Raw genomic sequence first — 27,981 nt, 5'->3', positions numbered from 1 at the left:
GGATTCAATGAGATCGAATTATTCACTTCTTGCTTATTTTGACAAAATTGAACTAAACTGGCTGCTAAAAGCCAAATGTTATTTCACTATTTCACTTTCATTTAGGATTGGGAAAAAATTATACTTTAACTGTTTTTATATCCCATAGCTAATGCTCCTTTAAACTATCTCCTTTTATAATGATTTGTCATATTAATGTTAAATTTCCTCCTTACAAAAATGTAAAACTGATATGATAGGACAAATTGGTTTTTTTACTAATTTTAGAGTAGATTTTTCCACACTTTGTTAAAGCCATGAGTTTAGATATAGCTAAGTTTAAAAGTGGGACAAAAGATACCAGAGGGACATTCAAACTCATATGTCGAAAATAAACAAAGCCATGGCTAAAAAAGAAAAAAGACCAACAGATAAACAATAGTACACAAAACACAACATAGAAAACTACAGACTGAGCAACATGAACCTCACCAAAAACTGGGGGTGATCTCAGAAATCTTAAGAAATCTTATATTTACGTTTGTATTGATTTCCTAATACATAAACACCATGCTAAATGTTAAATAAGAGAATAAGTACATTTGCCAATGAATTGTCTTCCTAGTCATTGTTAACCTTAATGATTTGGTGCTTTTTATATATTTATATATACATGTATATATATTTAGTCACGTTATGTTTGTAAATTTGGAAACAACTCTGTAAACATGGAAAATACTGAAGATTTTTGATGATAGGTAAACAGTATAACTCTATAAGTTTTGGTTTTCAAGGAACAAATATAACAAGACTTGAATTTTGTTATATGGTTTATTGAATGTAAACATGATAGAAAATTGTTTTATAAATTTTTGCTGTTGTTTTTATTTATCAAAGAAAACACTCATTTTCTATTTACAAAATGTAATTGTTTAATAAAAGATAAACATGTGTAAGGTTTATTACAACTACTCTTTTTGTATTATTTAGATTATTTTTTTTATGATAAATGTACATTTTTATTAAAAGCTACAGCTGCAGTAACCACAATTTCAGATACAGTGCCCAAAACTACTGCTACAGTGTCTAAAATAACTGCAAGGCCTCTGCCAACAATTACAGCTACAGTGCCAACTATAGAAACCAGTTCAACCATTAAAGTTATAACGGACATTTCATCCATATTATTATCTACCAAATATCAAAAAAAAGGGAAGAATTTCAGAACTAACTATGTTAATACTACTAGTTCATTTTCATTTATTCAAAATGAAAGTACTGAATCTATGATAAATGGTGCCATCACATTTTTCTGAATACTATTACTTATGATAAAAAACTAACATATATCATACTCACTGTTTTTATTTGTGTTATAATATTATTATTTCATATTTTTAAAATATATTTTGTAATAAAAAAAAAGTTTTAAAAATTACAAATGAATGAAAATTCATATGAGAAAATAACATATATAAGAAAACCACTACAAATTTATAGATTGTTTTCATTTATGGTATAAAGGATTGTGGATATGAGCAAACATTGTCACCTTTTTGTCATAACTGCTTTTGTTAGATTCCATTACCTACAGCAAAGAAACCATCAATACCTACCAATTCACACTGGTTTAGAAAGTCCAGAATTATATTCTCTTAATGATATACACACAACACACTCCTCATTAACCTTATTATCATCGCAACCATCCTATTCAAGAAATCCAGATACTCCAGATTCATCTGAACTACCAAATATCCAAAATCCATCTTTATCATCATCATCATCCCTTTGACCATCTGCACTGTATTTTCAAAGGTGGTCTTATTCAATTCCTACAGGACCAGGAGTGCAAACCCGGTTGAAAAGCCATCTTCTCCAGTCGCAAATAGAACACGAAAGAAAAAAAAAGAAAAATATAATTTTGAAGAGATGATTGATTAAGAATTGTGTTTCATACAAATTTCATTGAACTTCAATAAACATAACAAAAAGGTTCGGAACTAGATGCCAGTGTCAAACTCATATATATATACATGTGCTTGTTTTGCTGTTTGACCAATTTTCTATAACAAAACACATATGAAAAATAGGTAGTATAAAGCTATTAAAAGTCATAATAATTGTTTTTAAACTAACAATAAACATTTATGAAAAATACAAAAAAAACACCATTTTACATGTTATGTAACTGGTAGTGTTTCAGTCATAAAATTAAAATGTTCAATACAGCATTACAATAAAATGATTGTGAAAATTTTCATTTAATATTTGCAAACTAATTTTTCAGTCGTTTAGATTTAGACATATGTAGTTTTTTTTTTTTTTTTTTTTTTTTTACATTTTTTTTATGTAGATTGACTTATGTCTTAATTTCTTAATACTTATGTGTATGTGTGTGTGTGTTGTTTTAATTTTTTATATACTGTTATTGGAAAATTCAGAAACAAAAAAAAGCCAATGATTTTTTAGTAGCTAAGATTTAGACAGATATATTTTCTATTTTTTATTTTGCATTCCTTATGTGGATTAACATATGGTTTGATTTCGTCATACTCATCTGTATGAATGTTTGGTTTTGTTACCTTTTTTTGTGTCTTAAAACTAACAATAAACATTTATAAAAAGTACAAAAAACACCAACCATCTTACATGTTGTGTAATAGAAGTTTTTAAATCACAAAAGTAAAATGTTCGATACAGTATTACAAGGTTTGAGTCGATATTGATGTCATCCTTGATTTGGTTGCCTTTCCAAATGATATTTGATGAAAGTGTTTATTATGGAGTGGGGTATCAGTATCTTATAAACATCCTCTGTAGTTTAGTAGTTTAGATATAATTTAGTGTAGTTATTTTGTTATGCTTCAAGTTAAATTTCTGAATATTAATTTTTTATTTGTTTTAAAATTGGTAATACTACAAATATGTATGCTAATAAAATGATTGTCAACATTTTCATTTAATACATGCAAACTAATTTTTTCAGTAGTTTAGATTAAGACAGATGTATATTTTTGTTTCTTTTTTTATAAAGATTGACTTATGTCTTAATTTCTTAATATTTATGTGTATGTATGTGTTGTTTTATTTTTTTTATACTGTTATTGGTAAATGCAGAAACAAAAAAAAGAGCTAATGATGTTTTAGTAGTTAAGATTTAGACAGATCTATTTTCTTTTGTATTAATCCTTATGTAGATTAACATATGGTTTGATTTTTTAATACTCATGTGTATGTGTGTTTGTTTTTTATCCCCTTTGTTTTGTCTGAAAACTAACAATAAACATATATAAAAAATACAAAAAACACCTAACATTTTACATGTTAAGAGTTTTTAAATCACAAAAGTAAAATGTTCAATACAGCATTATAAGGTTTGAGTCAGTATTGATGTCCCCCTGTATAGCTCCTCTAATTGGTCGCCTTTCCAAAGAATATTCGATGAAAGTGTTTATCATGGAGTGGGGTATCAGTGTCTTAAAAACACCCTCTATAGTTTAGTAGTTTAGATATAATTTAGTATAGATTTTTTGTTATGCTTAATGTCGATATTCTGAATATTAATTTGTTGTTTGTTTTGATATTGAAAATACTACAAATATATGTGCCAATACAATGATTGTGATATATTAGAAGTTTTTATTTTCATTTAATACATGCAAACTAATTGTTTAGCAGTTTAGATTTAGACAGATGTATATTTTTGTTTCATTTTTTATGTAGATTGACTTATGGTTTAATTTCTTAATACTTATATGTATGTGTGTGTATGTATTGTTTTATTTATTTTTTTATACTGTTATTGTTAAATCCAGAAACAAAATAAGTGCCAATGATTTTTTAGTAGTTGAGATTTAGACAGATGTATTCGTTTTTTAATTCTTATATAGATTAACTTATGGTTTGATTTCTTAATTCTCATGCGTATGTGTGTGTGGTATTTCTTTTTTTTTTCTCCTTGTACGGTTAATGTTAAACTTTTGTGGAACAAAATGAGTGCCAATGATATATATCTATGTATGCAATACTGGTAATTTCATACTTGTTTTATACATGTTATTATTGATAAGAAAATCTTGATAATGTCTCATTTAATTGAGAAAATATCTTAAAAATATGTCATATATGCATTTAATGTTTGCAAATTAATATCACACAATTCACATATCATTTTTAATCTTGAAGTATTAAGGTATTGTTATATAATTTGTTATTATTGTTAAATACCCTTTCTATGTGTATTATGAACTGCTATAGCAAATAGTAACAATGTTAACTCAGAAGGATCACATATATGTATCAAAAAAGAAAGAAAAAAAAACATGTTTAGGAAGAACCAAATATTTTATTTTATAGTTAATAGTTCTAAAAAAAAAAAGAAAGAAAAAAGCATCGTTTTTGTGTGTGTGTGTGTGTGTGTGTGCACATGTTCAATGTTTTAAAGTTTTATAAAGCAGAGTTATTGTTTATATATTTTTAATATTAAAGGTATCAAAAAAGAACTACTTCGTTTTATACTTATTTGATACATATTGCTTTTATCAAAAAAAAATCTCTGTTTGATATGTTAAAAAAAAAAAAAAAAAAAAAAAAACAAGACTTGCGTACCAATGTTGAAAGTCTCTAAAGAACTATCTCATATTCAATTTTATTAAAAAAAAAAATTACAAGCTAATATGTTTAAAAAATAAATTTATAAATCTTTTTTTTTTTTTTTTTTTCACATATGAAAATAAGCAGATTTATTCTTACATATATGTTTTTTTTTTTTGTTTGGTTTTTTTTTGCTGTTAAAATAATACTGTAAATACGTTTTTATGATTGACGCATATTTGAATAAATGTTGAGTAAAACATATTTGATTATTTATGTTATTTCATTGAACAATCCAAATTGCAAATTGAGGTCCTATTTCTATGTACCCTGTCAATAGAATTGGAAGGAGATTGAGCTTTCTTTTCTTATATATTCATTGATACCTTGATTTAATTTGTTGTTTGGGTTACTTAAGTTTATTGAGATTTACGCCAGAGTCATATCACAGGAACTATTGAACAGGTACATAAATGTATTTAGGGTAATAAAACAGGCAAACTAAAAATTAATGTATAAGGAAATTTTGAGTTCTAATAAACCCAATGTTCATGTATTCTTTAAACTACTGGACTACATATCTTGGAGGTACTAGAGATTTCATCTGCGATTGGAAAAATTGAAAAATCATCTTAAGAGAAAGCTTTGCAAATTGTGTCATCATTTGACAGAGGACAATATACACAATCCGCTTAATGCAATGCACGGCACCAGGGGAGACCATCAAATACTATGTTTTTACAAGGTTGTTAAAATAAAATTCGATGGTCTCCCCTGTTGACGTGCATTCATGGCAATTCTTTTTTATGTATCCTAACTCGAATAATTCAAGCCCTTTCCGTGTCCGATTTTCTCCCACACGAGGGCTTGAACTCCTTATGATCATTGGCCGCGTCGCCTGCTCTCTGTGAGAGAGAGCCAATCGGCGGCGATCAGGATAATGAGTCTGCGCAACTGTCTTGTAATTGTCTTACCAAACACGGGTGTTCAATTAACACAAATCCGATAATAATTAATTAACATCAATTAACATCAGTTTACATCATTTAACATCAATTAACATCCGGAACTCCTCCTTCTTTAGCTGCCAACTTAAATCAAAATTCCCATATTGCATAGCGGTGTGAATTTTCCGGTAGACGGTCTTTATCGAGGAAGACGTTCAGGCGTTAATGTAGCCTTCGTAGATCAGCGGAATATAACGACTGAATTATTCGGGTTATATGTATCCCTGAATTTAACATTAAATATGGTCTCTCTTGCAAGGCTTCTCTTGCACGACATGAAGACCATACCATGATTTTACAAGGTGGGTAAAAAAAAAATTAATAAAAAAAAAAAAAAATTATATGGTCTCTCTTGCAAGGCTTCTCTTGCACGACATGAAGACTTTACCATGATTTTACAAGGTCGGTGAAAAACAATTTATAAAAAAAAAATTTTAAATTAATAAAAAAAAAAAAAAAAAAATTACCAATTTTTTTTTCAAATTTTAAATTTTTTCAATTTAAAATTTTTTTTTTTTTTATCAATTTAAAATTTTTTTTTTATTAATTTTTTTTCACCCACCTTGTAAAATCATGGTATAGTCTTCATGTCGTGCAAGAGAAGCCTTGCAAGAGAGACCATATAATTTTTTTTTTTTTTTATTAATTTTTTTTTTACCCACCTTGTAAAATCATGGTATGGTCTTCATGTCGTGCAAGAGAAGCCTTGCAAGAGAGACCATATTTAATGTTAAATTCAGGGATACATATAACCCGAATAATTCAGTCGTTATATTCCGCTGATCTACGAAGGCTACATTAACGCCTGAACGTCTTCCTCGATAAAGACCGTCTACCGGAAAATTCACACCGCTATGCAATATGGGAATTTTGATTTAAGTTGGCAGCTAAAGAAGGAGGAGTTCCGGATGTTAATTGATGTTAAATGATGTAAACTGATGTTAATTGATGTTAATTAATTATTATCGGATTTGTGTTAATTGAACACCCTTGTTTGGTAAGACAATTACAAGACAGTTGCGCAGACTCATTATCCTGATCGCCGCCGATTGGCTCTCTCTCACAGAGAGCAGGCGACGCGGCCAATGATCATAAGGAGTTCAAGCCCTCGTGTGGGAGAAAATCGGACACGGAAAGGGCTTGAATTATTCGAGTTAGGATACATAAAAAAGAATTGCCATGAATGCACGTCAACAGGGGAGACCATCGAATTTTATTTTAACAACCTTGTAAAAACATAGTATTTGATGGTCTCCCCTGGTGCCGTGCATTGCATTAAGCGGATTGTGTATATTGTCCTCTGTCAAATGATGACACAATTTGCAAAGCTTTCTCTTAAGATGATTTTTCAATTTTTCCAATCGCAGATGAAATCTCTAGTACCTCCAAGATATGTAGTCCAGTAGTTTAAAGAATACATGAACATTGGGTTTATTAGAACTCAAAATTTCCTTATACATTAATTTTTAGTTTGCCTGTTTTATTACCCTAAATACATTTATGTACCTGTTCAATAGTTCCTGTGATATGACTCTGGCGTAAATCTCAATAAACTTAAGTAACCCAAACAACAAATTAAATCAAGGTATCAATGAATATATAAGAAAAGAAAGCTCAATCTCCTTCCAATTCTATTGACAGGGTACATAGAAATAGGACCTCAATTTGCAATTTGGATTGTTCAATGAAATAACATAAATAATCAAATATGTTTTACTCAACATTTATTCAAATATGCGTCAATCATAAAAACGTATTTACAGTATTATTTTAACAGCAAAAAAAAACCAAACAAAAAAAAAAACATATATGTAAGAATAAATCTGCTTATTTTCATATGTGAAAAAAAAAAAAAAAAAAGATTTATAAATTTATTTTTTAAACATATTAGCTTGTAATTTTTTTTTTTAATAAAATTGAATATGAGATAGTTCTTTAGAGACTTTCAACATTGGTACGCAAGTCTTGTTTTTTTTTTTTTTTTTTTTTTTTTTAACATATCAAACAGAGATTTTTTTTTGATAAAAGCAATATGTATCAAATAAGTATAAAACGAAGTAGTTCTTTTTTGATACCTTTAATATTAAAAATATATAAACAATAACTCTGCTTTATAAAACTTTAAAACATTGAACATGTGCACACACACACACACACACACACAAAAACGATGCTTTTTTCTTTCTTTTTTTTTTTAGAACTATTAACTATAAAATAAAATATTTGGTTCTTCCTAAACATGTTTTTTTTTCTTTCTTTTTTGATACATATATGTGATCCTTCTGAGTTAACATTGTTACTATTTGCTATAGCAGTTCATAATACACATAGAAAGGGTATTTAACAATAATAACAAATTATATAACAATACCTTAATACTTCAAGATTAAAAATGATATGTGAATTGTGTGATATTAATTTGCAAACATTAAATGCATATATGACATATTTTTAAGATATTTTCTCAATTAAATGAGACATTATCAAGATTTTCTTATCAATAATAACATGTATAAAACAAGTATGAAATTACCAGTATTGCATACATAGATATATATCATTGGCACTCATTTTGTTCCACAAAAGTTTAACATTAACCGTACAAGGAGAAAAAAAAAAGAAATACCACACACACATACGCATGAGAATTAAGAAATCAAACCATAAGTTAATCTATATAAGAATTAAAAAACGAATACATCTGTCTAAATCTCAACTACTAAAAAATCATTGGCACTTATTTTGTTTCTGGATTTAACAATAACAGTATAAAAAAATAAATAAAACAATACATACACACACATACATATAAGTATTAAGAAATTAAACCATAAGTCAATCTACATAAAAAATGAAACAAAAATATACATCTGTCTAAATCTAAACTGCTAAACAATTAGTTTGCATGTATTAAATGAAAATAAAAACTTCTAATATATCACAATCATTGTATTGGCACATATATTTGTAGTATTTTCAATATCAAAACAAACAACAAATTAATATTCAGAATATCGACATTAAGCATAACAAAAAATCTATACTAAATTATATCTAAACTACTAAACTATAGAGGGTGTTTTTAAGACACTGATACCCCACTCCATGATAAACACTTTCATCGAATATTCTTTGGAAAGGCGACCAATTAGAGGAGCTATACAGGGGGACATCAATACTGACTCAAACCTTATAATGCTGTATTGAACATTTTACTTTTGTGATTTAAAAACTCTTAACATGTAAAATGTTAGGTGTTTTTTGTATTTTTTATATATGTTTATTGTTAGTTTTCAGACAAAACAAAGGGGATAAAAAACAAACACACATACACATGAGTATTAAAAAATCAAACCATATGTTAATCTACATAAGGATTAATACAAAAGAAAATAGATCTGTCTAAATCTTAACTACTAAAACATCATTAGCTCTTTTTTTTGTTTCTGCATTTACCAATAACAGTATAAAAAAAATAAAACAACACATACATACACATAAATATTAAGAAATTAAGACATAAGTCAATCTTTATAAAAAAAGAAACAAAAATATACATCTGTCTTAATCTAAACTACTGAAAAAATTAGTTTGCATGTATTAAATGAAAATGTTGACAATCATTTTATTAGCATACATATTTGTAGTATTACCAATTTTAAAACAAATAAAAAATTAATATTCAGAAATTTAACTTGAAGCATAACAAAATAACTACACTAAATTATATCTAAACTACTAAACTACAGAGGATGTTTATAAGATACTGATACCCCACTCCATAATAAACACTTTCATAAAATATCATTTGGAAAGGCAACCAAATCAAGGATGACATCAATATCGACTCAAACCTTGTAATACTGTATCGAACATTTTACTTTTGTGATTTAAAAACTTCTATTACACAACATGTAAGATGGTTGGTGTTTTTTGTACTTTTTATAAATGTTTATTGTTAGTTTTAAGACACAAAAAAAGGTAACAAAACCAAACATTCATACAGATGAGTATGACGAAATCAAACCATATGTTAATCCACATAAGGAATGCAAAATAAAAAATAGAAAATATATCTGTCTAAATCTTAGCTACTAAAAAATCATTGGCTTTTTTTTGTTTCTGAATTTTCCAATAACAGTATATAAAAAATTAAAACAACACACACACACATACACATAAGTATTAAGAAATTAAGACATAAGTCAATCTACATAAAAAAAATGTAAAAAAAAAAAAAAAAAAAAAAAAAACTACATATGTCTAAATCTAAACGACTGAAAAATTAGTTTGCAAATATTAAATGAAAATTTTCACAATCATTTTATTGTAATGCTGTATTGAACATTTTAATTTTATGACTGAAACACTACCAGTTACATAACATGTAAAATGGTGTTTTTTTTGTATTTTTCATAAATGTTTATTGTTAGTTTAAAAACAATTATTATGACTTTTAATAGCTTTATACTACCTATTTTTCATATGTGTTTTGTTATAGAAAATTGGTCAAACAGCAAAACAAGCACATGTATATATATATGAGTTTGACACTGGCATCTAGTTCCGAACCTTTTTGTTATGTTTATTGAAGTTCAATGAAATTTGTATGAAACACAATTCTTAATCAATCATCTCTTCAAAATTATATTTTTCTTTTTTTTTCTTTCGTGTTCTATTTGCGACTGGAGAAGATGGCTTTTCAACCGGGTTTGCACTCCTGGTCCTGTAGGAATTGAATAAGACCACCTTTGAAAATACAGTGCAGATGGTCAAAGGGATGATGATGATGATAAAGATGGATTTTGGATATTTGGTAGTTCAGATGAATCTGGAGTATCTGGATTTCTTGAATAGGATGGTTGCGATGATAATAAGGTTAATGAGGAGTGTGTTGTGTGTATATCATTAAGAGAATATAATTCTGGACTTTCTAAACCAGTGTGAATTGGTAGGTATTGATGGTTTCTTTGCTGTAGGTAATGGAATCTAACAAAAGCAGTTATGACAAAAAGGTGACAATGTTTGCTCATATCCACAATCCTTTATACCATAAATGAAAACAATCTATAAATTTGTAGTGGTTTTCTTATATATGTTATTTTCTCATATGAATTTTCATTCATTTGTAATTTTTAAAACTTTTTTTTTATTACAAAATATATTTTAAAAATATGAAATAATAATATTATAACACAAATAAAAACAGTGAGTATGATATATGTTAGTTTTTTATCATAAGTAATAGTATTCAGAAAAATGTGATGGCACCATTTATCATAGATTCAGTACTTTCATTTTGAATAAATGAAAATGAACTAGTAGTATTAACATAGTTAGTTCTGAAATTCTTCCCTTTTTTTTGATATTTGGTAGATAATAATATGGATGAAATGTCCGTTATAACTTTAATGGTTGAACTGGTTTCTATAGTTGGCACTGTAGCTGTAATTGTTGGCAGAGGCCTTGCAGTTATTTTAGACACTGTAGCAGTAGTTTTGGGCACTGTATCTGAAATTGTGGTTACTGCAGCTGTAGCTTTTAATAAAAATGTACATTTATCATAAAAAAAATAATCTAAATAATACAAAAAGAGTAGTTGTAATAAACCTTACACATGTTTATCTTTTATTAAACAATTACATTTTGTAAATAGAAAATGAGTGTTTTCTTTGATAAATAAAAACAACAGCAAAAATTTATAAAACAATTTTCTATCATGTTTACATTCAATAAACCATATAACAAAATTCAAGTCTTGTTATATTTGTTCCTTGAAAACCAAAACTTATAGAGTTATACTGTTTACCTATCATCAAAAATCTTCAGTATTTTCCATGTTTACAGAGTTGTTTCCAAATTTACAAACATAACGTGACTAAATATATATACATGTATATATAAATATATAAAAAGCACCAAATCATTAAGGTTAACAATGACTAGGAAGACAATTCATTGGCAAATGTACTTATTCTCTTATTTAACATTTAGCATGGTGTTTATGTATTAGGAAATCAATACAAACGTAAATATAAGATTTCTTAAGATTTCTGAGATCACCCCCAGTTTTTGGTGAGGTTCATGTTGCTCAGTCTGTAGTTTTCTATGTTGTGTTTTGTGTACTATTGTTAATCTGTTGGTCTTTTTCTTTTTTAGCCATGGCTTTGTTTATTTTCGACATATGAGTTTGAATGTCCCTCTGGTATCTTTTGTCCCACTTTTAAACTTAGCTATATCTAAACTCATGGCTTTAACAAAGTGTGGAAAAATCTACTCTAAAATTAGTAAAAAAACCAATTTGTCCTATCATATCAGTTTTACATTTTTGTAAGGAGGAAATTTAACATTAATATGACAAATCATTATAAAAGGAGATAGTTTAAAGGAGCATTAGCTATGGGATATAAAAACAGTTAAAGTATAATTTTTTCCCAATCCTAAATGAAAGTGAAATAGTGAAATAACATTTGGCTTTTAGCAGCCAGTTTAGTTCAATTTTGTCAAAATAAGCAAGAAGTGAATAATTCGATCTCATTGAATCCATATTCATGTAAACTTCAATATAACCAATTAACTAGAGATTGGGTACGCGTATATTAGTCGTGTTCAGCCATTAAAAGGAAAAGAATGTCAACATTAAAAGTGAAACTAAAGTGAACCATTTCGTTGAATGATTCAATCAATAAAAAAATCATGCTTTTACAGGTAAAAACGACGATAAACTTATTTTGTTTAACCTAAAACATGAAATCAAACAGACCTAGAAAAGTCCAAATGCACGAGGTTGCTATCTATTTATATTCATGTTTATGCTTATTTCGGATTATATGACCATCGACAACCTTCTGAGGTCATCTCGATGGTTAAATTGTTGGCGTCTAGACTAAAATACACACGAAATGCTGATACATTTTATCGAGTGCATACATTGTTAATTATTTATTTCAGACTTATTGTAATTTGGATATAAGCTTTAGTATGTTATTAATCAAATATGAGAATTTGAGTCAATTCGGTGGACACGGATTTGACAGCAAATGCCCTTTTAACATTGGTATTACAAAATACTTTACAATGAGATAATAACATTAAAGAAATTGAAAACAGTGAACATTTTTATGATATATATTATTGAAAAGTGAGATATTTTAACTTGAATAATAACTCAAGTTAGTATAAAAGATGACCTAAAAATAACACATCTTTGCTTTAAATCAAAACAATATAATTATACTATTTATAACAAAGTTAGAGTAAAATATACTCTAAAACTAGTAAAAAAACCGAAGAATTTGTCTTAGTATATAGGCTTAAGTTTTTGGTTACATTTCTGTTAGGACGTATTTAACATTAAAATGATCAATTGTTATAAAAGGGGGGATTTAACATTGGTATTGTAAATTGATTTACAATGAGATAGTTTAAAATTAAGGAAATGGAAAATCATCTTTATGATATATTTTGGTACAAAGTGATGTTATTCAACTTTAACCATATCTCAAATCAGTATAAAAGATGACATAAAAAATCCATGCATTACATCAAAACAATATGCTTATAAACATAACATTTCTTAAAAGGCAACAATATCTATACTTAAAAAAAACATAAATCGATATGAAATGCTGATACATTTTATCGAGTCCATGCATTGCTAATTGTTTATTTCAGACATATTGTAATTTGGATAAGGTTTTAGTATGTTATAAATCAAATATGAGAATTTGAGTCAATTCGGTGAACATGGATTTGACAGAAAATGCCCTTTTAACATTGATATTATAAATTGCTTTACAAAGAGATAGTATAACATTAAAGAAATTGTAAACAGTGAACATTTTTATGATATACGTTGTGAAAATGTGAGATATTTTAACTTTAATAATAACTCAAGTCAGTATAAAAGATGACCTTAAAATAAAAAATCCTTGCTTTAAATCAAAACAATATAATTATACTATTGATAACAAAGTTAGAAAAAAGTCTACTCTAAAACTAGTCATAAATTCAAAGAATTTGTCCTATAATATAGGCAAAGGATAAGTTTTTGGTTACATTTCTGTAAGGATGAAATTTAACATTAAAATGATAAATTGTAATAAAAGGGGAAAGTTTAACATTGATATTTTAAATTGCTTTACAATGAGATAGTTTAACATTAAGGAAATGGAAAAACAGTTATCATTTTTATGATATATGTTGGTACAAAGTGATTTTATTTAACTTTAACCATATCTCAAATCAGTATAAAAGATGACAGAAAAAATCCATGCATTACATCAAAACAATATGCATATAAACATAACATTTCTAAAACTCAACAATATCTAAACTAAAAAAAAAATTTAACTATAAAACTACTAAAATTATTGTCATATTATATCATCAATGTATAAAATTATGTTTGGATTTCTGTATGATACTATTATGAATAAAATGTATTAGTTTAACCTATTGTTATAAAAACTGGAAGTTTAACATCGGTTTTATAAAATTGCATTGAAAAGAGGTAAAGTAACAGTAGAACTATGTACGGAGAGTGCTAAACATGTTTTTATTCTTTTAATAAGTTTAAAACAGTTAACATTAACAACATAATTAGGTACATCGTCTTTTAAAATAAAAATTTTGTCAATAGATATTGATGGTTATGCTCCAGTAATCTAGGGATTGGTCAACTTTTTGTTTTGGTAATAGAAATGAATAGATTTCTAAGGTCTAGTAATTTAGAATATATTAATTGTGTAATAATGATGAAACCTTTTATGATAGAAGATTTAAACTTTGACAAGTAAAAATAATTTGTGGTTATTGGATGGTCATGTCACTTAGAGGTTTAAGTATTAAAAAATGGAGGTGCCAATTTCAGTTTCATAGGGAACTTTAATTGATTAATGAAATAACACACTTAAATAACTTTTTTGGGTAAATTAAAATGTACATAAAAAACATATGAAACTTGAAAAAATATATATAATTTTGGTCATGGTATAAGAAAAGGAATGGTTCTTAAATGTTTAACAAATACCATATAGTTTAGTGTTTTGCTTAATAAAGTTGTAAAAATTCTCGCTTATACTGAACGTCTGTGTTACCTTAGGGTAAGAAATGGATTAGGATCATAAAGGAACTATCTAAACTTTAAAGTGTATAAATTTTATTTTGTGACTTGAATGGTGATTTGTCTCATCTTAATATCATGTGTACTATAATATTATACAGAATAAACTAGGATATTTTAATTGGATCTTTTTTTAAATTAATAACTTGTGTTTAATGAGAATAAAGTATATATTAATTTCATTACATATCCTTTTTATTTTTTGTTGTTGTTGATACTATTGTATTTTTCCTTTGTTTTGTTGAGAGGTTCATCATTCTGTTATGCTAGTTGGTGATATTTTATACAATTGTCAGTTTAGATATTGTAACAAAAAAACACCCACATCTATAGGTTCACATTTTTCTTTCAAAGCCCATCAGATAATGTATGGAAACTTTGTATGATAAATGTTTATAATGTTGATTGATAATTATAAGTTTTTCAGTTCATGGTGTGTGGTTTCTTAAAGGTATTTAATAGATATATATTTAATTTATGTATGACCACCATCTTATGTAATTCAGGTGTTATAAAGATATAATAATATAATTTGGGGGTTATATTCAATTAAGTTTGTTATGACCCCCATCTTATGACATTAAGTTTTACATATTATGAGGTTCTAATTCATATAATTTATTTATGACCCCCATCCTCTATTTATGACCCCTATATTATATCATTTTATGTCATATTATGTCATATTATGTCATTTGAGATTATGTAAGATGATATAACTTGGGGGTCTTAAATTTTTTTTGGGGGTCCAAGAACCCCCTATAGTAGTAGTATTAATATAAAATTGTCTGACTGGGTGAAATTCTCATCCTAGCAATACACTATAATATAATTCTATATTCAATATTAAACATTTGTAGGTTGCTTTTTTTCAATTTCCAATTTTGCCTCATAGTTAAACAAAAACAAGTTTCAAACAAAATTACTTAATAGCAAGAATCATGGAAAAAGGGAAATAAATGGAAAAGTAAATTTACAAATTTACATCGCAAACCTACATCCTTTAATGTCATGCATGACGTATTTCTATGTTGTAGGAAAAGGGGACGACCTGGTATTCTGCGAAGAAGGGAGAGGGAAAGGGAGGGACTAGAGGATTTTTCCGGATTGACTATTCATTTTCATATCTGTTGCAACGACTGTTTATTTTTTTCTCGCGCGAAAATTTATTTTCACTTTTAATTTCTGCTTTTTGTGTTGCATATTGTTCATTTTCATCTTGTCTCGGGCAAACTATTTATTTTATCTCCTACCAGACAAGGATTCTAATCTTAAAAATCCTCCAGCCACCGGCCCCCGCCGTCTTTTTAATGATATGAGGTATTTTTTCCTCTGGAACAATTTTTAACCACGATCAATTACCGACAAAGTTACACCTTCTTATTTTCGCTTCGATACTTTAAAATGATTTTCCGAAAATTTAAATACTTGTATCTGCACTTGACCCTATCATGTTAACATGGTTCTATTTTTATCAAATATTAAGTGTGTTATTTTCTAATTATACCATGTCTAAGTACATGTATATAGTTTAAGTACCCGCATTTCTCTTGTATTTCACGTTTCAAATTCAACCAAAATGCGTCTGTTTGTTAACATTTGATAAGACATACATTGCAGTAGAAATAAAAATTGACACAGATTGAGACAATACAATGCATTCAATTATGTCATACCATAATCAAATAGATAACGAAAGAAAAAAACAGATGTTGTAAATCTTTTTAAAATGTTCTTTCACTGTCACGGGAAAAACCACCTTTAGAGCCTCAGTTATTTGACACACAGGTAAACATACCACCAGGGGCGTGTTTTATTGGTCTCTTCTGCACATCTCCAGAATGTCTTCTGGTGAAGAGTCCAAAAAAATGAATCTGGACCTCTTCTGGAGATATTCTACGGAAGATCAGTAAAACAAAAATTCAATTTGCCGTCGAATATAGCAGATTTTTGTTATGTTGGATGACATAAATGAAGTTTCCGATGATTTTATAGAAAGTTAAGATACGTCCGGTAGACATGACTGCAAGTGTGTTCTGTTCGTGACATTTTTCTTTGTTCTTTCCTCTAAATCAATTTAGCTAGACAAATCTGGCTTAAACCCCCACTATTTGATTTTTAAGAATAATCTTAAACTGCACAAAATTCGTCAATGTTTGTCTCGAATATGATCATAAACATCTTGTCTATCCATTTTTTTTTTAAAGTAACCAAACTAGATTATTTTTGTATAAAGCAAAGATATCGGAAAGTTCTCAAAATCATTATTCTCTGGTGGTCCTTGAAGAAAATCTTCTGGTCCTAACTATTATTTCTATTGCAAAATTTCGATGGTCAAAACCTTCGGACCACCACTTTTCAAAAATTTTCCTTGTATATGTATCAATATGCAAGTATACAATGTATACCAGACATTTCTCAGACAGTTTTTTTTTCTTTTTTTTTTTAATGAATCCGTTGGTTGTGTACTGATTGATACTTCAGTCTGGGAGAACAAGATTTATTTTAGTACTAGTTGTTATTAGCTTTGAACAAACTTCCAGTAATTGCATACTCTTATTTCGGTGCTTTGTGTCTATTTTCTTAATGTAACTTTTTTTTGTGTGTCTCGTACCGATCTTTTGAGTTAATCTAATTGCAATTGATTTGTGCAGGTTGTTCTTATATTGTACTGTTACACCACTGTCCCAGCTTCGGGAAGGATTAAGCGCTCACAAACATGTTCTTGCACTGTTACACCACTGTCCCAGGTTAGGGGGCGGGTTGGGCCGGATCCCGCTAACATGTTTAACCCCGCCACATTCTGTATGTATGTGCCTGTCCCAAGTCAGGAGCCTGTAATTTAGTGGTTGTCGTTTGTTGCTGTGTTACATACTTGTTTTTCGTTCATTTTTTTGTACATTAATTAGACCGTTAGTTTTCTCGTTTGAATTGTTTTACATTTGTGATTTCGGGGCCTTTTATAGCCGACTTTGCGGTATGGGCTTTGCTTATTGTTGAAGGCCGTACGGTGACCTATAGCTATTAATTGCTGTGTCATTTGGTCTCTTGTGGAGGGTTGTCTCATTGGCAATCTTCGTTTTTATATCAACCCTGCCATATTCTTTGTGTGCCTGTCCCAAGTCAGGAGCCTATAGTCTAGTGGTTGTCGTTGGTTCATGCCTCGACTTTGATATTTTGTAAATTATTTTGTTATGTAAAATTAGGCCGTTAGTTTTTTCGTTTGAATTGTTTCTTACACTTTTCACGTCGGGCCTTTTATTGACGACTTTTAATACAGTATCGGGTTTTGTCATTGTTGAAGGCCTTAATTACGGTTGCGTATAATTGCTTACATCCACTTCATATTTGAACTCCGGTGGATAGTTGCCTCATTAGCAATCATACATCTCTTCGTTTTTATATCATATATACCTGAATTTTAAACTCGTGTTTTCCTGAATCGAGTCCTGAACATGCATGACATTTTTGTCACTGGGCGTTAAAAATTAGCAACAAACAATCAATCAATTTAAACTTGTGTTAAATAAGAAGAAAAACCATTTGATATTTATTCATTTATTGGGGTGGGGGACAGGAGGATTTCATATATAATATAGTCGCCTGATAAGAGCTGAAAAAAAGGCATAATTAGCGACAGATTAAAAAAGTTAATAATGCCCTCTTCCCTTCCCCATCCTTGATCTATAAATTTAAACTGACCACCACGGAATAGCCCAACTTAGTGTTGAAAGTAGCGTTAAACAATAATCAATCAAAATCCCTTCCCTAGAATATCAAATAGTCGTCCCTTAACTGTTATTGTCCGTGCGGTTCTTATATTTATCCAGCTTATCGTCCTACACGGATGTCCTACTAAGACTGTCATACCATAAAAACGTTTATAACACAGCTCACATACTAATATATCTGCATTCATAAATTTATTAATGTCATTTAGACTAAACGACGCCATGTTTGTTATGTGCCTCTGCCGTCTAAACTACCTATCAAAAAAGAAGAGATGGAAGAGAGCCAGAAGATCTTCCCTATTCAAAAAAACAGAAATGGACCTCTTCTGGCTCACTACCGAAGAACAAAAAAACACGCCCCAGGTTTAGTCAGGCAGTACAATTGTATTATTTATATCTTGATAAGGTAAGATTTTAGTATCTAAATAGTTTTGCGACGTAAGCATGATAAGGGTTACACATTTTTATACTTGCTTGAAATAGAAATGTAAAAAAAAAACATACTAGGTAATCTGGTGCAGTGTGTGTACACATATATGTATGAGATATAATACCTCCGAGGGCGTTAGCTCGGTTGAAGGGTTTTCTAATGTACAATGATTTTTAGGGTGGATTTAAATGATAGTTAACAACATGGAAACTATAGGATAAATCCTGACCTTATTGAAGGATAAAACATGATAAAGGCTAGTTATCCAATTACATTTAGTGACATAATATGATGTAAATTTAATATACATAACGGACCTATTTCACAACAAATAGCTTCGAGGCCATTATGTTTTTTTTCGGACACGCACGCATATATACTTTTCTACATTGAGGGCTCTAAGAAACATGTTCACATCTAAACATGCAGTTTGCGTCGAAGTTATATAATATATATAACACGAAGGACTTTTCTGTGATTGATTTAAAGGTAAATTAAAAAAGGAAGAATTTGTAAAACTGAAAGCGAAAGTAGAAATGAATTGATTACAAGACCACCCTATTTTATACCTTCAATGGCAAATGCTCTTATCTCATTTCATTGTATTGAGGCGTAAAAACGTTGACCGACTCTTCCACACTTCATAATAAAAATATTCGCACGTTTATCGTTTTTACAACCCTATACAATTACATTATTATGCTACAACCGTGAAATTGCTATTGAAATCAAGGCTTTCGTTTATTTTGTTACGTGCAGTCTTAAATGTTTCATTTTATACAGAAATTATTAAAACGGTTAACTTCTGGAATGCCTCAGCTAATCAAAATTACGGAATCGTATAAAACTTCTACGTAATTTAGTTGTTTAGAAATTATAAAATATACCCCCCCCCCCCTATACATATCTCATTTTTCAGTGATCTTTAACGACTAATTATGTCAACAGAAGCTATTGGATTATGCAAATCATATTTTGCACAGTACTTGAGAAATCAATAGTTAGATGTGTCTACCAGCTGTACGTTGCAGACATGCATTAAATTGTCACTCTTATTTCATACCAGTATAATATGAAGGTATGTATAAAATAAAATGAAATAAGAATGGAAATGGGGAATGTGTCAAAGAGACAACAACCCGACCAAAGAGCAGAAAACAGCACAATGCTACCAATGGGTCTTCAACACAGCGAGAAAATCCCTCACCCGGAGGCGGGCTTCAGCTGGCTCCTAAACAAAAATGTGTACTAGTTCAGTGAAAATGGACGTCACAATAAACTCCGAAACATATGAATGAACTGAAATTAAAAAAAAAAACACACACACAAGACTAACAAAGGCCTGAGGCTCCTGCGGCGGGGTTAAACATGTTTTTTGAGATTTCAACCCTCCCCTATACCTCTACCCAATGTAGAATAAACAAACACACAGCAATACGTACAGTAAAACTCAGTTTAAAAGAAGTCCAAGTCCGATGTCAGAATAGGTAACAGAAAAAACTAAGCAAAATGACAATGATACATACATTAACAAAGGACTACTAGCAGTCACTGACATGCCAGCTCCAGACCTCAATTAAACTGATTGAAAGATTATGTCTTCTTCATATGGAAATCAAGGACAATCCCTCCCGTTAGGGGTTTAGTATCATACCATCATAAAATAATATAAAAGATTGGATGTGAAATACCTGAACGTATAAGATGTCTGCATGTTGATTTATATTTACTTGTACCGATGATAGAATTTAGTAAATGTTTTGACTAGTTTGTGATATCGAAAACCCTGGTGCAATATTTTTCAGTAATACAGAGATTTCTTCCGTTAAAATCAAATATGTTGTTACATACACGAGCGAATCGAACAAGTTGAGATATATAAACAACATAAGATGGTGACAAGGGAACTTCACCATCTGAAAATGGATAGTTAACAATAGGAACTGAAAAATAATTTCTTTTATCGTCAATTTTGGTATTAAGCTTTCCGTTAAAGATATAGATATCAAGATCCAGGAAAGCGCAGTGTTCATTGTTAGTACTAGTATTAGCTTTATTTAAAGTCAGTTCAGCAGGATAGAATCTTTAGTGTCATTATTGAGAGCCAATATATCATCCAAATATCTAAAAGTGTTATTAATTTTTTGTATCAGATGTTGTTTCGATGGATCTTTGCTTATTGTAACTCATAACAATACAGAAACAGGTCCGCAATAAGTGGTGCACAGTAAGTCCCCATTGTATATTGTATACATGTATATGTGCAATCTGTTAAATTAATTATACTAAAAAACCATATAATTATGCTTAGTTAAAGGGCAACTACGACCGATAATTACAGAGACCAAACAAGCTACCTACGATTCTATTTTTGCTAGCTGCGCTACTCGCTCTTATTCCCTCAAAATTGGACAAAATATCATATTCACAAATTGAAAAATGGACTTGAAATATATTCCATTGGAATTATTAACAAACAAGTGAAAATCTGAGATAGTACAATAGACGAAAAATCGAAGTATGATAAGGGCACAACAATTTGATATTCGCTGGCGGTGGGGGTGACAGTAGGATTTGAAATCGTCATAATTGCAATGCCAGGTAAAAATGAATAAGCTTGCCCAAAACAAAATGAAAATGAATATTTTACCCATCATAATGTAGAATATAGTTGTGTAAACAAATGAAAACAAGATTCCCCGATCAAAAAAAATTCACAAAAGGTGAAAATGAAAATACCGTCAGAAAAACATCCTTCTGCCACCATACCCCAGAATAAATGGTCCCTTAATTTTACGAAAAACAATAATGTAAATTGTTGACTTCATAAAGTATAGCATAATATAAAACCAAAAACAATTATTCATCAACCATTATATTTCTAGTTTACATAATGAATGAAGAACAGTTTATTCAAATAGTATTATTCATATTGAGAGATTGAATGAGGAATAATGAAATAAGGAGATGTGGTATGATTGCCATTGTGACAACTATCCACCAAAGATCAAATGAAGTGGATGTAAGCAATTAAAGGCAACCGTCCGGCCTTCAACAATGAGAAAAAAACTAATACCGTATAGTCGGCTATAAAGGTCCCGACGTCAAAAATATGAAACAATTCAATAGAGAAAACTAACGGCCTAATTTATAACAAAACAATTTACGAAAAACAAATATAACAGGCATGAACCAATAACTGCCAGTGAACTACAGGCTCCTAACCTGGGAAAGTGGTGTAACAGCTTGAAACCAACATAAGAACAAACTATAAAAATCAGTTAAAAACGGCTTAACTCATCAGATAGACAAAAAAAAAACCTAACAAAAAAAACACAGACCGGACGTGGTAGGGACTTTATGCATCATTCACAACAAAAAAGACACAAAGTACACACCTGAGAGTACTCGCAGTTACTGAAAGCTAGTTCAAAGCCAATAACAACTAATAAAGAAATCATGTAATACTATATTAATGTAGTCAATTTTTCATTTTTAACCGGATTTTCGAAGGAAATATCGGTTATTAAAATGGTGATATACGGCGGGCGGCTGGGCGGTTCGGGCGGCTGCCAAACAGTGTCAGCACAATAACATGAAAACGCTTTAACAATTTTTTTTTAATTTAAATATGTTGTTTCCTGGGACTTAATGAAGGTCTCTATTAATTTTCAAGATTTTAGTATATCTCCTTTGTGAGTTATCGCCATTTTTTATATCCAACAGTAGAATTTTTAAATATTTTACTGTGAACGTTGTTATCATGTTATGATTTGTCTTATCTCAGAATAAAAATTGGAGTGACAGATTTATTTGAAAATTATCTATTTCCTAAGTGGTGATGATTATAAGCTATATCATTAGACATTTTGAAGATTATTACATTATTAATTATGTTAGAGTACTATGTGAAACAACCATAGTTCTGTTCAATTAGATATTATAAATATTTCAGCATATGATAATGATTTATTTTCATTATTAATTAGATCTTGGAAATATTTTAGCATATGATAATCATTGGAGTGACAGATTTATTTGAAAATTTTCTGTTTTCTGATAAGATCTGTAGGACTGTATATATACAGTTTGAAACTTACTAGTATTACTGTATAAATGAAGTTTAGAATTTACTGTTCATTATTAGACATTTTGTAGATAATTAAGTGTCCGTTAATCATATATATTCTTACCCCTACCCCCCTGCAATTTGATAATGTGCTTTTATCTTGTAAACGGTTGAGATCCCTACTCCTAAACCATATATATTCTTGTATGGGACAATAAAACAAATCAAATGAAATATTGGGATAGTCCTCGGGTTCACAGCTACCCTCCTTTTTTTTGAAAACTTGTAAATGTGCAAGCTCCCCACCCTGAAACCATGTATATTCTTGTATGTTACAAATCAAATGAAATCAAAGTCGAGTCCCCTGAGGTCACCCCAGCGTGTCTGTTTGAGAACTTGTAAACGGTCGAGATCCCCACCCCTAAACCATATATATTTTTGTATGGGACAATAAAAGAAATCAAATGAAATATAGGGGAAGTCCATTGTGGTAACCCCCCAACCCCTTCTGTTTGAGAAATTGTAAACGGTTGAGATCCCCACCCCTAAACCATATTTATTCTTGTATTTGACAATAAAACAAATCAATTAAAATTTAGGGGAAGTCCACGAGGGTAAACCCCACCCCCTTCTTTTTGAAAACTTGTAAACGGTTGAGATCCCCACCCCTAAACCATATATAATCTTTTTTGGGACAATAAAACAAATAAAATGAAATTTAGGGGATGTCCCCTGGGGTAACCCCCACCCCCCCCCCCTTTTTTTTTTGAAAATTTGTAAACAGTCAAGATCCCCAACCTGAAACCATTTTTCTTCTTGTATATTACAATAAAGCAAATCAAATGAAATAAAAGTCGAGTCCCCTGGGGTCACCCCCACCCTTTTCCTGTTTAAGAACTTGTAAACAGTTAAGATCCCTCACCCCTAAACCATATATATTCTTGTATGGGACAATAAAACAAATCAAATGTAATATAGGGGAAGTCCATTGGGGTAATCCCCACCCCCTTCTTTTTGATAGCTTGTAAACGGTCAAGATTCCCACCCAGACACCATATATATTCTTGTATGGGACAATATATCAAATCAAATGAAATATAGATGAAGTCCACGGAGGTAAATCCCAACCCCTTCTTTTTGAAAACTTGTAAACGGTTGAGATCCCACCCCTAAACCATATATACTCTTGTATTGGACAATAAAACAAATCAAATGAAATTTAACGAAAGTCCACGGTGGTAAACCCCACCCCCTTCTTTTTGAAAACTTGTAAACGGTTGAGATCCCCACCCCTAAACCATATATCTGCTTGTATGTTACAATAAAACAAATCAAATGAAATAAAAGTCAAGTCCCCTGGGGTCATCCCCACCTTCTTTCTGTTTAAAAACTTGTAAACGGTCGAGATCCCCACCCCTAAACCATATATATTCTTGTATTGGACAATAAAACTAATCAAATGAAATATAGGGGAAGTCCATTGCGGTTACCCTTACCCCCTTTTTTTTGATAACTTGTAAACGGTCAAGATTCCCACCCAGAAACCATATATATTCTTGTATGGAACAATATATCAAATCAAATGAAATATAGGGGAAGTCCACGGGGGTAAACACTACCCCCTTCTTTTGAAAACTTGTACACGGTTGAGATCCCCACCGCGAAACAATATATATTCTTGTATGTTACAATAAAGCAAATGAAATGAAATAAAAGGTGAGTTCCTTGGGGTCATTCCCACCTTCTTCCTGTTTAAGAACTTGTAAATGGTCGAGATCCCCGCTCCTAAACCATATATATCCTTGTATAGGACAAAAAAAAACAAATCATATGAAATAAAGGGCAGGTCACCTGGGAAAATTAATCAGTTTGTGTGTGTTATATTTGAACATATATTAAATATATATAGGGTTCTTTCAAGTGCTGAATCTGAACTTGTTTTTAATTAGATAATAATGTATTTTTATTATGAGATAAAGTTTTTAACATTGATAGATAAGTTGCAGATCTGTATTATTTTTTGACACATGAAAGAAACAATATTAGCAACTATTAATTAAATTTGATTATAATATGGAAATAGATATAACATCATATCTGATTTTAGAGAAGTATTTTGCTGGTTTTTTACTGGTTTATGGAAATAAGTTTGAGTCATTTGTTTTGAAAAGTGATGTGTTTAATTGATAGATATAAAATCATATCTAATTTTAGAGATTCATGAGTGGTTAAGTCATATCTAATTTTAGAGAATTGTTTTGGTGTTTTGTTACTGGTTCATGGAAATAAATTTGAGTTATTGGCGAAATATCATTGGTAAATTGTTTGAAATTTTTTTGGTAGGCTGTGTGTCTGTCTGTCTGTCTTTCTGTCTGTTTGTCCTTCATTTGTAATGTTTATTCTGAACAACAACATGTAAAATTTGGTGTCCCCCAAGGTTCTATACTTGGTCCTCTATTGTTTGTGCTATTTATAAACGACCTTCCCTTATGCATTGAAAATTGTGAAACAGACCTATATGCTGATGACACCACTCTTCATAAATCAGGGAAAAACATAGAAAATATACATGATGATGTTCAAGAAGATTTATACAGGGTTGAAGAGTGGTGCAAAATGAAATATAGGGGAAGTCCATTGGGGTAACTACCACCCCCTTCTTTTTGATAACTTGTAAGCGGTCAAGATCCCCACCCTGAAACCATATACCTATGTTCTTGTATGTTACAATAAAACAAATCAAATTCATTTTTAATATCCAAAAGTGGAATTTGAAAATATTTATCTCTTGTTATTATTAGCTCACTGGCACCGAAGGGCCAAGTGAGCTTTTCTCATCACATCTCGTCCGTCGTCGTTAGCTTTTTACAAAAATCTTCTCCTCTGAAACCACTGGGCCAAATTTAACCAAACTTGGCCACAATCATCATTAGGGTATCTAGTTTAAAACATGTGTCCGATGACCCCGCCAACCAACCAAGATGGCTGCCATGGCTAAAAATAGAACATAGGGGTAAAATGTAGATTTTGGCTTATATCTCTGAAACCAAAGCATTTAGAGTAAATCTGACATCAGGTAAAACTGATTATCAGGTCAAGATCTATCTGCCCTGAAATTTTCAGACAAATCTGACATCCTGTTGTTGGGTTGCTGCCCCTGAATTGGTAATTTTAAGGAAATTTTGCAGTTTTTATACGACCGCAAAAATTTTTGCGGTCGTATATTGGTATGACGTTGGCGTCGTCGTCGTCGTCGTCGTCTGGCGTCGTCCGGCGTCGTCCGAAGACACATTGGTTTTCGCACTCTAACTTTAATTTTAGTGAATGGATCTCTATGAAATTTTACCATAAGGTTCAATACTTCAAAAGGTAGGTTGGGATTGATTTTGGGGGTTATGGTACCGATAGTTAAGGAATTAGGGGCCAAAAAGGGGTCAAAAATAAGCATTTTTGTAACTTCCAGACATTACTTGTGTGTTAGTGTATGGATCTCTCTGACATTGTACCAAAAGGTTCCATATCACAAAGGGAATGCTGGGATTGATTTTGGGGGTAATTGCCTCAAAATATTAGGAATTAGGGGCCAAAAAAGGGGCAAAAAACAAGCATTTTTCTAGTTTCATTACAATAACTTGTGTGTAAGTGTATGGACCTTTCTGAAATTGTACTACAAGGTTTCATATCACAAAGGGAAAGCTGGAATTGAGTTTGGGGGTAATTGCCCAAAATGTTGAGGAATAGGGGGCAAAAAGGGGCAAAAAATAAGTATTTTTTCTAGTTTCCAGACAATAACTTGTGTTCAAGTGTATGGATCTCTCTGAAATTGTACCACAAGGTTCCATATCACACAGGAAATGCTGGGATTGATTTTGGGGGTAATTGCCTCGAAATTGTAGGAATTAGGGGCCAAAAAAGGGGCAAAAAACAAGCATTTTTCTAGTTTCATGACAATTACTTGTGTGTTAGTGTTTGGATATTTCTAAAATTGTACTACAAGGTTCCATATCACAAAGGGAAAACTGGAATTGAGTTTGGGGGTAATTGATCTAAACGTTTAGGAATTGGGGGCCAAAAAGGGGCCAAAAAACACATTTTTCTAGTTTCCAGACAATAACTTGTGTTCAAGTGTATGGATCTCTCTGAAATTGTACTACAAGGTACCATACCATAAGGGAAGGCTGGGATTGAGTTTGGGGGTGATGAATCATAAGGGGGTTCAAAAAATTGGGGGGGGGGATTTTTTTTTTTCCTTTTTTTTTCCTTTTTTCCTTTTTTTTCTTTTAAAATTTTCCATTTTAAGTTTTCTGATTTATATTTAAAAGCAAATAATAATGATATGGTAGGAGATACACACCAAACAGGATGTGTAAATTATTATATAATAAGTATTGTGCAATAGCAAGAAATTTTCAATTGCACAGTATTGCACAATAGCAAGAAATCTTCAATTGCACAGTATTGCGCAATAGCAAAAAATCTTCAATTGCACAGTATTGCGCAATAGCAAGAATCCAATAGCACAATATTGCGCAATAGCAAGAAATTGTCAATTGTGCAGTATTGCGCAATAGCAAGAAATATTCAATTGCACAGTATTGTGCAAAAGAAGATACTTCGTATAAATTGCTTATTTCTTGACCAATTTCAATGGGGTTTTATTCTTGAATTCTTGGGGTTCTTTAATATGCTGAATCTAACCGTGTATTAAGTTTTTGGATTTTGGGCCCCGTTTTTAAATTGGTCCACATTGAGGTCCAAAGGGTCCAAAATTAAACTTTGTTTGATTTCATCAAAAATTGAATTATTGGGGTTCTTTGATATACCTAATCTAACCGTGTATTTAGATTCTTAATTTTTGGTTCCGTTTTCAAATTGGTCTACATTAAGGTCCAAAGGGTCCAAAATTAAACTAAGTTTGATTTTAACAAAAATTGAATTCTTAGGGTTCTTTGATATGCTGAATCTAAACATGTATTTAGATTTTTGATTATGGGCCCAGTTTTCAAGTTGGTCCAAATCGGGGTCCAAAATTAAACTTTGTTTGA

The 27,981-nt window shown here is 30.2% G+C and overlaps 1 protein-coding gene across 11 annotated transcripts in view; it reads left to right on the top strand.

Moving 5' to 3' along the window:
- The window catches only part of LOC127714493 (uncharacterized), a 165,274-nt gene that overhangs the window by 104,759 nt on the left and 32,534 nt on the right, over positions 1-27,981 (top strand). For 2 of the 11 annotated variants that reach the window (XM_052220557.1, XM_052220554.1), the window contains exon 1: positions 18,941-19,945. The exons of 4 other annotated variants lie outside the window; for them this stretch is intronic. The gene's annotated coding sequence lies outside the window, so the exon portion shown is untranslated. Of the gene's footprint in view, positions 1-18,802; positions 18,844-18,940; positions 19,946-21,020; positions 21,095-27,981 lie in introns of those variants that run through there. 5 more of the 11 variants (XM_052220555.1, XM_052220552.1, XM_052220553.1 and 2 more) reach the window with 5 other exon arrangements.

This window comes from Mytilus californianus, unplaced genomic scaffold (genome assembly GCF_021869535.1).
Source record: "Mytilus californianus isolate M0D057914Y unplaced genomic scaffold, xbMytCali1.0.p SCAF_9, whole genome shotgun sequence".
In the NCBI taxonomy this organism is placed as follows: Eukaryota; Metazoa; Mollusca; class Bivalvia; order Mytilida; family Mytilidae; genus Mytilus; species Mytilus californianus.
This window is presented reverse-complemented; position numbering and strand designations above follow the sequence as displayed.